The 13,917-nt window shown below is 53.8% G+C and overlaps 1 protein-coding gene across 2 annotated transcripts in view; it reads left to right on the top strand.

The window, feature by feature from the left end:
* LOC142251656 (uncharacterized) overlaps nt 1-13,917 on the top strand; it is a 95,988-nt gene that overhangs the window by 60,210 nt on the left and 21,861 nt on the right. The window lies entirely within an intron of this gene.

The following is a 13,917-nucleotide window of genomic DNA, read 5'->3' as shown; positions in this document are numbered from 1 at the left end:
ATAATCCTCTAACACCTATATACGTGACCTGCTGCAAAAAGCAATGGCCAGGACCTAGATACTGTAGGTTGGCCATTAATGTCCATAGCATTCTGCCAAGAGCTAGCCACCTCTCCCTTTACACGTGCACGCTCTCTTCGGCAGAGCATACATGTGCGTGTTCAGAGAACAGAGTGGAGGGTTTTTTGTTCCTTTTGTAAGACGTTTTCCGGTTCACTCCGTGCTCATTTACTTCATGTTTTTCTTCAATGGACAGAAGAGGAATTTGATGAATTTTCTGTTTTGACTACATTTTATTGCAGATATCTGCACATTTTTAGCTGTCAAGGCATGTGGTCTTTATATGTTATCCTTCACTGATCACCCGAGCATGGTAGTGCCCGCTCATCACTAGTTACCAGTACAGAGCACCCGAGCATGGTAGTGCCCGCTCATCACTAGTTACCAGTACAGAGCACCTGAGCATGGTAGTGCCCGCTCATCACTAGTTACCAGTACAGAGCACCCGAGCATGGTAGTGCCCGCTCATCACTAGTTACCAGTACTGAGCACCCGAGCATGGTAGTGCCCGCTCATCACTAGTTACCAGTACTGAGCACCCGAGCATGGTAGTGCCCGCTCATCACTAGTTACTAGTACTGAGCACCTGAGCATGGTAGTGCCCGCTCATCACTAGTTACCAGTACTGAGCACCCGAGCATGGTAGTGCCCGCTCATCACTAGTTACCAGTACTGAGCACCCGAGCATGGTAGTGCCCACTCATCACTAGTTACCAGTACTGAGCACCCGAGCATGGTAGTGCCCACTCATCACTAGTTACCAGTACTGAGCACCCGAGCATGGTAGTGCCTGCTCATCACTAGTTACCAGTACTGAGCACCCGAGCATGGTAGTGCCCACTCATCACTAGTTACCAGTACTGAGCACCCGAGCATGGTAGTGCCCACTCATCACTAGTTACCAGTACTGAGCACCCGAGCATGGTAGTGCCCGCTCATCACTAGTTACCAGTACAGAGCACCCGAGCATGGTAGTGCTCGCTCATCACTAGTTACCAGTACAGAGCACCCGAGCATGGTAGTGCCTGCTCATCACTAGTTACCAGTACTGAGCACCCGAGCATGGTAGTGCCCACTCATCACTAGTTACCAGTACTGAGCACCCGAGCATGGTAGTGCCCGCTCATCACTAGTTACCAGTACAGAGCACCCGAGCATGGTAGTGCCCGCTCATCACTAGTTACCAGTACTGAGCACCCGAGCATGGTAGTGCCCGCTCATCACTAGTTACCAGTACAGAGCACCCGAGCATGGTAGTGCCCACTCATCACTAGTTACCAGTACAGAGCACCTGAGCATGGTAGTGCCCGATCATCACTAGTTACCAGTACTGAGCACCTGAGCATGGTAGTGCCCGCTCATCACTAGTTACCAGTACAGAGCACCCGAGCATGGTAGTGCCCGCTCATCACTAGTTACCAGTACTGAGCACCTGAGCATGGTAGTGCCCGCTCATCACTAGTTGCCAGTACTGAGCACCCGAGCATGGTACTGCCCACTCATCACTAGTTACCAGTACAGAGCACCTGAGCATGGTAGTGCCCGATCATCACTAGTTACCAGTACTGAACACCTGAGCATGGTAGTGCCCGCTCATCACTAGTTACCAGTACAGAGCACCCGAGCATGGTAGTGCCCGCTCATCACTAGTTACCAGTACTGAGCACCTGAGCATGGTAGTGCCCGCTCATCACTAGTTGCCAGTACTGAGCACCCGAGCATGGTACTGCCCACTCATCACTAGTTACCAGTACAGAGCACCTGAGCATGGTAGTGCCCGATCATCACTAGTTACCAGTACTGAGCACCCGAGCATGGTAGTGCCCGCTCATCACTAGTTACCAGTACAGAGCACCCGAGCATGGTAGTGCCCACTCATCACTAGTTACCAGTACTGAGCACCTGAGCATGGTAGTGCCCGCTCATCACTAGCTACCAGTACTGAGCACCCGAGCATGGTAGTGCCCGCTCATCACTAGTTACCAGTACTGAGCACCCGAGCATGGTAGTGTCCGCTCATCACTAGTTACCAGTACCGAGCACCCGAGCATGGTAGTGTCCGCTCATCACTAGTTACCAGTACTGAGCACCCGAGCATGGTAGTGCCCGCTCATCACTAGTTACCAGTACTGAGCACCCGAGCATGGTAGTGCCCGCTCATCACTAGTTAACAGTACAGAGCACCTGAGCATGGTAGTGCCCGCTCATCACTAGTTACCAGTACTGAGCACCTGAGCATGGTAGTGTCCGCTCATCACTAGTTACCAGTACAGAGCACCCGAGCATGGTAGTGCCCGCTCATCACTAGATACCAGTACTGAGCACCCGAGCATGGTAGTGCCCGCTCATCACTAGTTACCAGTACTGAGTACCCGAGCATGGTAGTGTCCGCTCATCACTAGTTACCAGTACTGAGTACCCGAGCATGGTATTGCCTGCTCATCACTAGTTACCAGTACTGAGCACCCGAGCATGGTAGTGCCCACTCATCACTAGTTACCAGTACTGAGCACCCGAGCATGGTAGTGCCCGCTCATCACTAGTTACCAGTACAGAGCACCCGAGCATGGTAGTGCCCGCTCATCACTAGTTACCAGTACTGAGCACCCGAGCATGGTAGTGCCCGCTCATCACTAGTTACCAGTACAGAGCACCCGAGCATGGTAGTGCCCACTCATCACTAGTTACCAGTACAGAGCACCTGAGCATGGTAGTGCCCGATCATCACTAGTTACCAGTACTGAGCACCTGAGCATGGTAGTGCCCGCTCATCACTAGTTACCAGTACAGAGCACCCGAGCATGGTAGTGCCCGCTCATCACTAGTTACCAGTACTGAGCACCTGAGCATGGTAGTGCCCGCTCATCACTAGTTGCCAGTACTGAGCACCCGAGCATGGTACTGCCCACTCATCACTAGTTACCAGTACAGAGCACCTGAGCATGGTAGTGCCCGATCATCACTAGTTACCAGTACTGAACACCTGAGCATGGTAGTGCCCGCTCATCACTAGTTACCAGTACAGAGCACCCGAGCATGGTAGTGCCCGCTCATCACTAGTTACCAGTACTGAGCACCTGAGCATGGTAGTGCCCGCTCATCACTAGTTGCCAGTACTGAGCACCCGAGCATGGTACTGCCCACTCATCACTAGTTACCAGTACAGAGCACCTGAGCATGGTAGTGCCCGATCATCACTAGTTACCAGTACTGAGCACCCGAGCATGGTAGTGCCCGCTCATCACTAGTTACCAGTACAGAGCACCCGAGCATGGTAGTGCCCACTCATCACTAGTTACCAGTACTGAGCACCTGAGCATGGTAGTGCCCGCTCATCACTAGCTACCAGTACTGAGCACCCGAGCATGGTAGTGCCCGCTCATCACTAGTTACCAGTACTGAGCACCCGAGCATGGTAGTGTCCGCTCATCACTAGTTACCAGTACCGAGCACCCGAGCATGGTAGTGTCCGCTCATCACTAGTTACCAGTACTGAGCACCCGAGCATGGTAGTGCCCGCTCATCACTAGTTACCAGTACTGAGCACCCGAGCATGGTAGTGCCCGCTCATCACTAGTTAACAGTACAGAGCACCTGAGCATGGTAGTGCCCGCTCATCACTAGTTACCAGTACTGAGCACCTGAGCATGGTAGTGTCCGCTCATCACTAGTTACCAGTACAGAGCACCCGAGCATGGTAGTGCCCGCTCATCACTAGATACCAGTACTGAGCACCCGAGCATGGTAGTGCCCGCTCATCACTAGTTACCAGTACAGAGCACCCGAGCATGGTAGTGCCCACTCATCACTAGTTACCAGTATTGAGCACCCGAGCATGGTAGTGCCCGCTCATCACTAGTTACCAGTACTGAGCACCTGAGCATGGTAGTGCCCGCTCATCACTAGATACCAGTACTGAGCACCCGAGCATGGTAGTGCCCGCTCATCACTAGTTACCAGTACAGAGCACCCGAGCATGGTAGTGCCCGCTCATCACTAGATACCAGTACTGCGCACCCGAGCATGGTAGTGCCCGCTCATCACTAGTTACCAGTACAGAGCATCTGAGCATGGTAGTGTCCGCTCATCACTAGTTACCAGTACTGAGCACCCGAGCATGGTAGTGCCCGCTCATCACTAGTTAACAGTACAGAGCACCTGAGCATGGTAGTGTCCGCTCATCACTAGTTACCAGTACAGAGCACCCGAGCATGGTAGTGCCCGCTCATCACTAGATACCAGTACTGAGCACCCGAGCATGGTAGTGCCCGCTCATCACTAGTTACCAGTACATAGCACACGAGCATGGTAGTGCCCACTCATCACTAGTTACCAGTATTGAGCACCCGAGCATGGTAGTGCCCGCTCATCACTAGTTACCAGTACTGAGCACCCGAGCATGGTAGTGCCCGCTCATCACTAGATACCAGTACTGAGCACCCGAGCATGGTAGTGCCCGCTCATCACTAGTTACCAGTACAGAGCACCCGAGCATGGTAGTGCCCGCTCATCACTAGATACCAGTACTGAGCACCCGAGCATGGTAGTGCCCGCTCATCACTAGTTACCAGTACAGAGCACCCGAGCATGGTAGTGCCCGCTCATCACTAGTTACCAGTACTGAGCACCTGAGCATAGTAGTGCCCGCTCATCACTAGTTACCAGTACTGAGCACCCGAGCATGGTAGTGCCCACTCATCACTAGTTACGAGTACCGAGGACCCGAGCATGGTAGTGCCCGCTCATCACTAGTTACCAGTACAGAGCACCTGAGCATGGTAGTGCCCGCTCATCACTAGTTACCAGTACAGAGCACCCGAGCATGGTAGTGCCCGCTCATCACTAGTTACCAGTACTGAGCACCTGAGCATGGTAGTGCCCGCTCATCACTAGTTACCAGTACTGAGCACCCGAGCATGGTAGTGCCCGCTCATCACTAGTTACCAGTACAGAGCACCCGAGCATTGTAGTGCCCGCTCATCACTAGTTACCAGTACTGAGCACCTGAGCATGGTAGTGCCCGCTCATCACTAGTTACCAGTACTGAGCACCCGACCATGGTAGTCCCCGCTCATCACTAGTTACGAGTACTGAGCACCTGAGCATAGTAGTGCCCGCTCATCACTAGTTACCAGTACTGAGCACCAGAGCATGGTAGTGTCCACTCATCACTAGTTACCAGTACTGAGCACCCGAGCATGGTAGTGCCCACTCATCACTAGTTACGAGTACCGAGGACCCGAACATGGTAGTGCCCGCTCATCACTAGTTACCAGTACAGAGCACCTGAGCATGGTAGTGCCCGCTCATCACTAGTTACCAGTACAGAGCACCTGAGCATGGTAGTGCCCGCTCATCACTAGTTACCAGTACAGAGCACCCGAGCATGGTAGTGCCCGCTCATCACTAGTTACCAGTACTGAGCACCTGAGCATGGTAGTGCCCGCTCATCACTAGTTACCAGTACTGAGCACCCGAGCATGGTAGTGCCCGCTCATCACTAGTTACCAGTACAGAGCACCCGAGCATGGTAGTGCCCGCTCATCACTAGTTACCAGTACTGAGCACCCGAGCATGGTAGTGCCCGCTCATCACTAGTTACCAGTACAGAGCACCTGAGCATGGTAGTGCCCGCTCATCACTAGTTACCAGTACTGAGCACCCGAGCATGGTAGTGCCCACTCATCACTAGTTACCAGTACTGAGCACCCGAGCATGGTAGTGCCCGCTCATCACTAGTTACCAGTACTGAGCACCTGAGCATGGTAGTGCCCGCTCATCACTAGTTACCAGTACTGAGCACCCGAGCATGGTAGTGCCCGCTCATCACTAGTTACCAGTACAGAGCACCCGAGCATTGTAGTGCCCGCTCATCACTAGTTACCAGTACTGAGCACCTGAGCATGGTAGTGCCCGCTCATCACTAGTTACCAGTACTGAGCACCCGAGCATGGTAGTCCCCGCTCATCACTAGTTACGAGTACTGAGCACCTGAGCATAGTAGTGCCCGCTCATCACTAGTTACCAGTACTGAGCACCAGAGCATGGTAGTGTCCACTCATCACTAGTTACCAGTACTGAGCACCCGAGCATGGTAGTGCCCACTCATCACTAGTTACGAGTACCGAGGACCCGAGCATGGTAGTGCCCGCTCATCACTAGTTACCAGTACAGAGCACCTGAGCATGGTAGTGCCCGCTCATCACTAGTTACCAGTACAGAGCACCTGAGCATGGTAGTGCCCGCTCATCACTAGTTACCAGTACAGAGCACCCGAGCATGGTAGTGCCCGCTCATCACTAGTTACCAGTACTGAGCACCTGAGCATGGTAGTGCCCGCTCATCACTAGTTACCAGTACTGAGCACCCGAGCATGGTAGTGCCCGCTCATCACTAGTTACCAGTACAGAGCACCCGAGCATGGTAGTGCCCGCTCATCACTAGTTACCAGTACTGAGCACCCGAGCATGGTAGTGCCCGCTCATCACTAGTTACCAGTACAGAGCACCTGAGCATGGTAGTGCCCGCTCATCACTAGTTACCAGTATTGAGCACCCGAGCATGGTAGTGCCCACTCATCACTAGTTACCAGTACTGAGCACCCGAGCATGGTAGTGCCCGCTCATCACTAGTTACCAGTACTGAGCACCCGAGCATGGTAGTGCCCGCTCATCACTAGTTACCAGTACTGAGCACCCGAGCATTGTAGTGCCCGCTCATCACTAGTTACCAGTACAGAGCACCCGAGCATGGTAGTGCCCACTCATCACTAGTTACCAGTACTGAGCACCTGAGCATGGTAGTGCCCGCTCATCACTAGTTACCAGTACAGAGCACCCGAGCATGGTAGTGCCCGCTCATCACTAGTTACCAGTACTGAGCACCCGAGCATGGTAGTGCCCGCTCATCACTAGTTACCAGTACTGAGCACCCGAGCATGGTAGTGCCCGCTCATCACTAGTTACCAGTACTGAGCACCTGAGCATGGTAGTGCCCGCTCATCACTAGTTACCAGTACTGAGCACCCGAGCATGGTAGTGCCCGCTCATCACTAGTTACCAGTACTGACCACCCGAGCATGGTAGTGCCCATTCATCACTAGTTACCAGTACTGAGCACACGAGCATTGTAGAGCCCGCTCATCACTAGTTACCAGTACTGAGCACCCGAGCATGGTAGTGCCCGCTCATCACTAGTTACCAGTACTGAGCACCTGAGCATGGTAGTGCCCACTCATCACTAGTTACCATTACTGAGCCCCCGAGCATGGTAGTGTCCGCTCATCACTAGTTACCAGTACTGAGCACCTGAGCATGGTAGTGCCCGCTCATCACTAGTTACCAGTACAGAGCACCCGAGCATGGTAGTGCCCGCTCATCACTAGTTACCAGTACTGAGCACCCGAGCATGGTAGTGCCCGCTCATCACTAGTTACCAGTACTGAGCACCCGAGCATGGTAGTGCCCGCTCATCACTAGTTACCAGTACTGAGCACCTGAGCATGGTAGTGCCCGCTCATCACTAGTTACCAGTACTGAGCACCCGAACATGGTAGTGCCCGCTCATCACTAGTTACCAGTACTGAGCACCCGAACATGGTAGTGCCCGCTCATCACTAGTTACCAGTACTGAGCACCTGAGCATGGTAGTGCCCGCTCATCACTAGTTACCAGTACTGAGCACCTGAGCATGGTAGTGCCCGCTCATCACTAGTTACCAGTACTGAGCACCTGAGCATGGTAGTGCCCACTCATCACTAGTTACCAGTACTGAGCACCCGAGCATGGTAGTGTCCGCTCATCACTAGTTACCAGTACTGAGCACCCGAGCATGGTAGTGTCCGCTCATCACTAGTTACCAGTACTGAGCACCCGAGCATGGTAGTGCCCGCTCATCACTAGTTACCAGTACTGAGCACCCGAGCATGGTAGTGCCCGCTCATCACTAGTTACCAGTACTGAGCACCCGAGCATGGTAGTGCCCGCTCATCCCTAGTTACCAGTACTGAGCACCCGAGCATGGTGGTGCCCGCTCATCACTAGTTACCAGTACTGAGCACCTGAGCATGGTAGTGCCCGCTCATCACTAGTTACCAGTACAGAGCACCCGAGCATGGTAGTGCCCGCTCATCACTAGTTACCAGTACTGAGCACCCGAGCATGGTAGTGCCCGCTCATCACTAGTTACCAGTACTGAGCACCCGAGCATGGTAGTGCCCGCTCATCCCTAGTTACCAGTACTGAGCACCCGAGCATGGTAGTGCCCGCTCATCCCTAGTTACCAGTACAGAGCACCCGAGCATGGTAGTGCCCGCTCATCACTAGTTACCAGTACTGAGCACCCGAGCATGGTAGTGCCCGCTCATCCCTAGTTACCAGTACTGAGCACCCGAGCATGGTGGTGCCCGCTCATCACTAGTTACCAGTACTGAGCACCTGAGCATGGTAGTGCCCGCTCATCACTAGTTACCAGTACTGAGCACCCGAGCATGGTAGTGCCCGCTCATCCCTAGTTACCAGTACTGAGCACCCGAGCATGGTAGTGCCCGCTCATCCCTAGTTACCAGTACTGAGCACCCGAGCATGGTAGTGCCCGCTCATCCCTAGTTACCAGTACTGAGCACCCGAGCATGGTGGTGCCCGCTCATCACTAGTTACCAGTACTGAGCACCTGAGCATGGTAGTGCCCACTCATCACTAGTTACCAGTACTGAGTACCCGAGCATGGTAGTGCCCGCTCATCACTAGTTACCAGTACTGAGCACCCGAGCATGGTAGTGCCCGCTCATCACTAGTTACCAGTACTGAGCACCTGAGCATGGTAGTGCCCGCTCATCACTAGTTACCAGTACTGAGCACCCGAGCATGGTAGTGCCCGCTCATCACTAGTTACCAGTACTGAGCACCTGAGCATGGTACTGCCCGCTCATCACTAGTTACCAGTACTGAGCACCCGAGCATGGTAGTGCCCGCTCATCACTAGTTACCAGTACAGAGCACCCGAGCATGGTAGTGCCCGCTCATCACTAGTTACCAGTACTGAGCACCCGAGCATGGTAGTGCCCGCTCATCACTAGTTGCCAGTACTGAGCACCCGAGCATGGTAGTGCCTGCTCATCACTAGTTAGCAGTACTGAGCACCCGAGCATGGTAGTGCCCGCTCATCACTAGTTACCAGTACTGAGCACCCGAGCATGGTAGTGCCCGCTCATCACTAGTTACCAGTACTGAGCACCTGAGCATGGTAGTGCCCGCTCATCACTAGTTACCAGTACTGAGCACCCGAGCATGGTAGTGCCCGCTCATCTCTAGTTACCAGTACTGAGCACCTGAGCATGGTAGTGCCCGCTCATCACTAGTTACCAGTACTGAGCACCCGAGCATGGTAGTGCCCGCTCATCACTAGTTACCAGTACTGAGCATTGTAGTGCCCGCTCATCACTAGTTACCAGTACTGAGCACCCGAGCATGGTAGTGCCCGCTCATCACTAGTTACCAGTACTGAGCATGGTAGTGCCCGCTCATCACTAGTTACCAGTACTGAGCACCCGAGCATGGTAGTGCCCGCTCATCACTAGTTACCAGTACTGAGCACCTGAGCATGGTAGTGCCCGCTCATCACTAGTTACCAGTACTGAGCACCTGAGCATGGTAGTGCCCGCTCATCACTAGTTACCAGTACTGAGCACCCGAGCATGGTAGTGCCCGCTCATCACTAGTTACCAGTACTGAGCACCCGAGCATGGTAGTGCCCGCTCATCACTAGTTACCAGTACTGAGCACCTGAGCATGGTAGTGCCCGCTCATCACTAGTTACCAGTACTGAGCACCCGAACATGGTAGTGCCCGCTCATCACTAGTTACCAGTACTGAGCACCCGAACATGGTAGTGCCCGCTCATCACTAGTTACCAGTACTGAGCACCTGAGCATGGTAGTGCCCGCTCATCACTAGTTACCAGTACTGAGCACCTGAGCATGGTAGTGCCCGCTCATCACTAGTTACCAGTACTGAGCACCCGAGCATGGTAGTGCCCACTCATCACTAGTTACCAGTACTGAGCACCCGAGCATGGTAGTGTCCGCTCATCACTAGTTACCAGTACTGAGCACCCGAGCATGGTAGTGCCCGCTCATCACTAGATACCAGTACTGAGCACCCGAGCATGGTAGTGCCCGCTCATCACTAGTTACCAGTACTGAGCACCCGAGCATGGTAGTGCCCGCTCATCACTAGTTACCAGTACTGAGCACCCGAGCATGGTAGTGCCCGCTCATCCCTAGTTACCAGTACTGAGCACCCGAGCATGGTGGTGCCCGCTCATCACTAGTTACCAGTACTGAGCACCTGAGCATGGTAGTGCCCGCTCATCACTAGTTACCAGTACTGAGCACCCGAGCATGGTAGTGCCCGCTCATCCCTAGTTACCAGTACTGAGCACCCGAGCATGGTAGTGCCCGCTCATCCCTAGTTACCAGTACTGAGCACCCGAGCATGGTAGTGCCCGCTCATCCCTAGTTACCAGTACTGAGCACCCGAGCATGGTGGTGCCCGCTCATCACTAGTTACCAGTACTGAGCACCTGAGCATGGTAGTGCCCACTCATCGCTAGTTACCAGTACTGAGCACCCGAGCATGGTAGTGCCCGCTCATCACTAGTTACCAGTACTGAGCACCCGAGCATGGTAGTGCCTGCTCATCACTAGTTACCAGTACTGAGCACCTGAGCATGGTAGTGCCCGCTCATCACTAGTTACCAGTACTGAGCACCCGAGCATGGTAGTGCCCGCTCATCACTAGTTACCAGTACTGAGCACCTGAGCATGGTACTGCCCGCTCATCACTAGTTACCAGTACTGAGCACCCGAGCATGGTAGTGCCCGCTCATCACTAGTTACCAGTACAGAGCACCCGAGCATGGTAGTGCCCGCTCATCACTAGTTACCAGTACTGAGCACCCGAGCATGGTAGTGCCCGCTCATCACTAGTTACCAGTACTGAGCACCCGAGCATGGTAGTGCCTGCTCATCACTAGTTACCAGTACTGAGCACCCGAGCATGGTAGTGCCCGCTCATCACTAGTTACCAGTACTGAGCACCTGAGCATGGTAGTGCCCGCTCATCACTAGTTACCAGTACTGAGCACCCGAGCATGGTAGTGCCCGCTCATCTCTAGTTACCAGTACTGAGCACCTGAGCATGGTAGTGCCCGCTCATCACTAGTTACCAGTACTGAGCACCCGAGCATGGTAGTGCCCGCTCATCACTAGTTACCAGTACTGAGCATGGTAGTGCCCGCTCATCACTAGTTACCAGTACTGAGCACCCGAGCATGGTAGTGCCCGCTCATCACTAGTTACCAGTACTGAGCATGGTAGTGCCCGCTCATCACTAGTTACCAGTACTGAGCACCCGAGCATGGTAGTGCCCGCTCATCACTAGTTAACAGTACTGAGCACCCGAGCATGGTAGTGCCCGCTCATCACTAGTTACCAGTACTGAGCACCCGAGCATGGTAGTGCCCGCTCATCACTAGTTACCAGTACTGAGCACCCAAGCATGGTAGTGCCCGCTCATCACTAGTTACCAGTACTGAGCACCCGAGCATGGTAGTGCCCGCTCATCACTAGTTACCAGTACTGAGCACCTGAGCATGGTAGTGCCCGCTCATCACTAGTTACCAGTACTGAGCACCAGACCATGGTAGTGCCCGCTCATCACTAGTTACCAGTACTGAGCACCCGAGCATGGTAGTGCCCGCTCATCACTAGTTACCAATACTGAGCACCCGAGCATGGTATTGCCCGCTCATCACTAGTTACCAGTACTGAGCACCTGAGCATGGTAGTGCCCGCTCATCACTAGTTACCAGTACTGAGCACCCGACCATGGTAGTGCCCGCTCATCACTAGTTACCAGTACTGAGCACCCGAGCATGGTAGTGCCCGCTCATCACTAGTTACCAGTACTGAGCACCCGAGCATGGTAGTGCCCGCTCATCACTAGTTACCAGTACTGAGCACCTGAGCATGGTAGTGCCCGCTCATCACTAGTTACCAGTACTGAGCACCCGAGCATGGTAGTGCCCGCTCATCACTAGTTACCAGTACTGAGCACCCGAGCATGGTAGTGCCCGCTCATCACTAGTTACCCGTACTGAGCACCCGAGCATGGTAGTGCCCGCTCATCACTAGTTACCAGTACTGAGCACCCGAGCATGGTAGTGCCCGCTCATCACTAGTTACCAGTACTGAGCACCTGAGCATGGTAGTGCCCGCTCATCACTAGTTACCAGTACTGAGCACCCGAGCATGGTAGTGCCCGCTCATCACTAGTTACCAGTACTGAGCACCCGAGCATGGTAGTGCCCGCACATCACTAGTTACCAGTACTGAGCACCCGAGCATGGTAGTGCCCGCTCATCACTAGTTACCAGTACTGAGCACCCGAGCATGGTAGTGCCCGCTCATCACTAGTTACCAGTACAGAGCACCCGAGCATGGTAGTGCCCCCTCATCACTAGTTACCAGTACTGAGCACCCGAGCATGGTAGTGCCCGCTCATCACTAGATACCAGTACAGAGCCACCTAAGCATGGTAGTGCCCGCTCATCACTACTTACCAGTACTGAGCACCCGAGCATGGTAGTGCCCGCTCATCACTAGTTACCTGTACTGAGCACCCGAGCATGGTAGTGCCCGCTCATCACTAGTTACCAGTACTGAGCACCCGAGCATGGTAGTGCCCACTCATCACTAGTTACCAGTTCTGAGCACCCGAGCATGGTAGTGCCCGCTCATCACTAGTTACCAGTACTGTGCACCCGAGCATGGTAGTGCCCGCTCATCACTAGTTACCAGTACAGAGCACCCGAGCATGGTAGTGCCCGCTCATCACTAGTTACCAGTACAGAGCACCTGAGCATGGTAGTGCCCGCTCATCACTAGTTACCAGTACAGAGCACCTGAGCATGGTAGTGTCCGCTCATCACTAGTTACCAGTACTGAGCACCCGAGCATGGTAGTGCCCGCTCATCACTAGTTACCAGTACTGAGCACCCGAGCATGGTAGTGCCCGCTCATCACTAGTTACCAGTACTGAGCACCCGAGCATGGTAGTGCCCGCTCATCACTAGTTACCAGTACAGAGCACCCGAGCATGGTAGTGCCCGCTCATCACTAGTTACCAGTACTGAGCACCCGAGCATGGTAGTGTCCACTCATCACTAGTTACCAGTACTGAGCACCCGAGCATGGTAGTGCCCGCTCATCACTAGTTACCAGTACAGAGCACCCGAGCATGGTAGTGCCCGCTCATCACTAGTTACCAGTACTGAGCACCCGAGCATGGTAGTGTCCGCTCATCACTAGTTACCAGTACTGAGCACCTGAGCATGGTAGTGTCCGCTCATCACTAGTTACCAGTACTGAGCACCCGAGCATGGTAGTGCCCGCTCATCACTAGTTACCAGTATTGAGCACCCGAGCATGGTAGTGCCCGCTCATCACTAGTTACCAGTACTGAGCACCCGAGCATGGTAGTGCCCGCTCATCACTAGTTACCAGTACAGAGCACCCGAGCATGGTAGTGCCCGCTCATCACTAGTTACCAGTACTGAGCACCCGAGCATGGTAGTGCCCGCTCATCACTAGTTACCAGTACAGAGCACCCGAGCATGGTAGTGCCCGCTCATCACTAGTTACCAGTACTGAGCACCCGAGCATGGTAGTGCCCGCTCATCACCAGTTACCAGTACTGAGCACCCGAGCATGGTAGTGCCCGCTCATCACTAGTTATGAATATTGAACATTTGATATGTAGCCTGCATAGGGGAAAACTGGGAAATATAGACACACAC

The sequence above is a fragment of the Anomaloglossus baeobatrachus genome, chromosome 9 (assembly GCF_048569485.1).
Source record: "Anomaloglossus baeobatrachus isolate aAnoBae1 chromosome 9, aAnoBae1.hap1, whole genome shotgun sequence".
Taxonomy (NCBI): domain Eukaryota; kingdom Metazoa; phylum Chordata; class Amphibia; order Anura; family Aromobatidae; genus Anomaloglossus; species Anomaloglossus baeobatrachus.
Note: the sequence above shows the minus strand (reverse complement) of the source record. Positions and strands in the feature narration are given on the sequence as shown.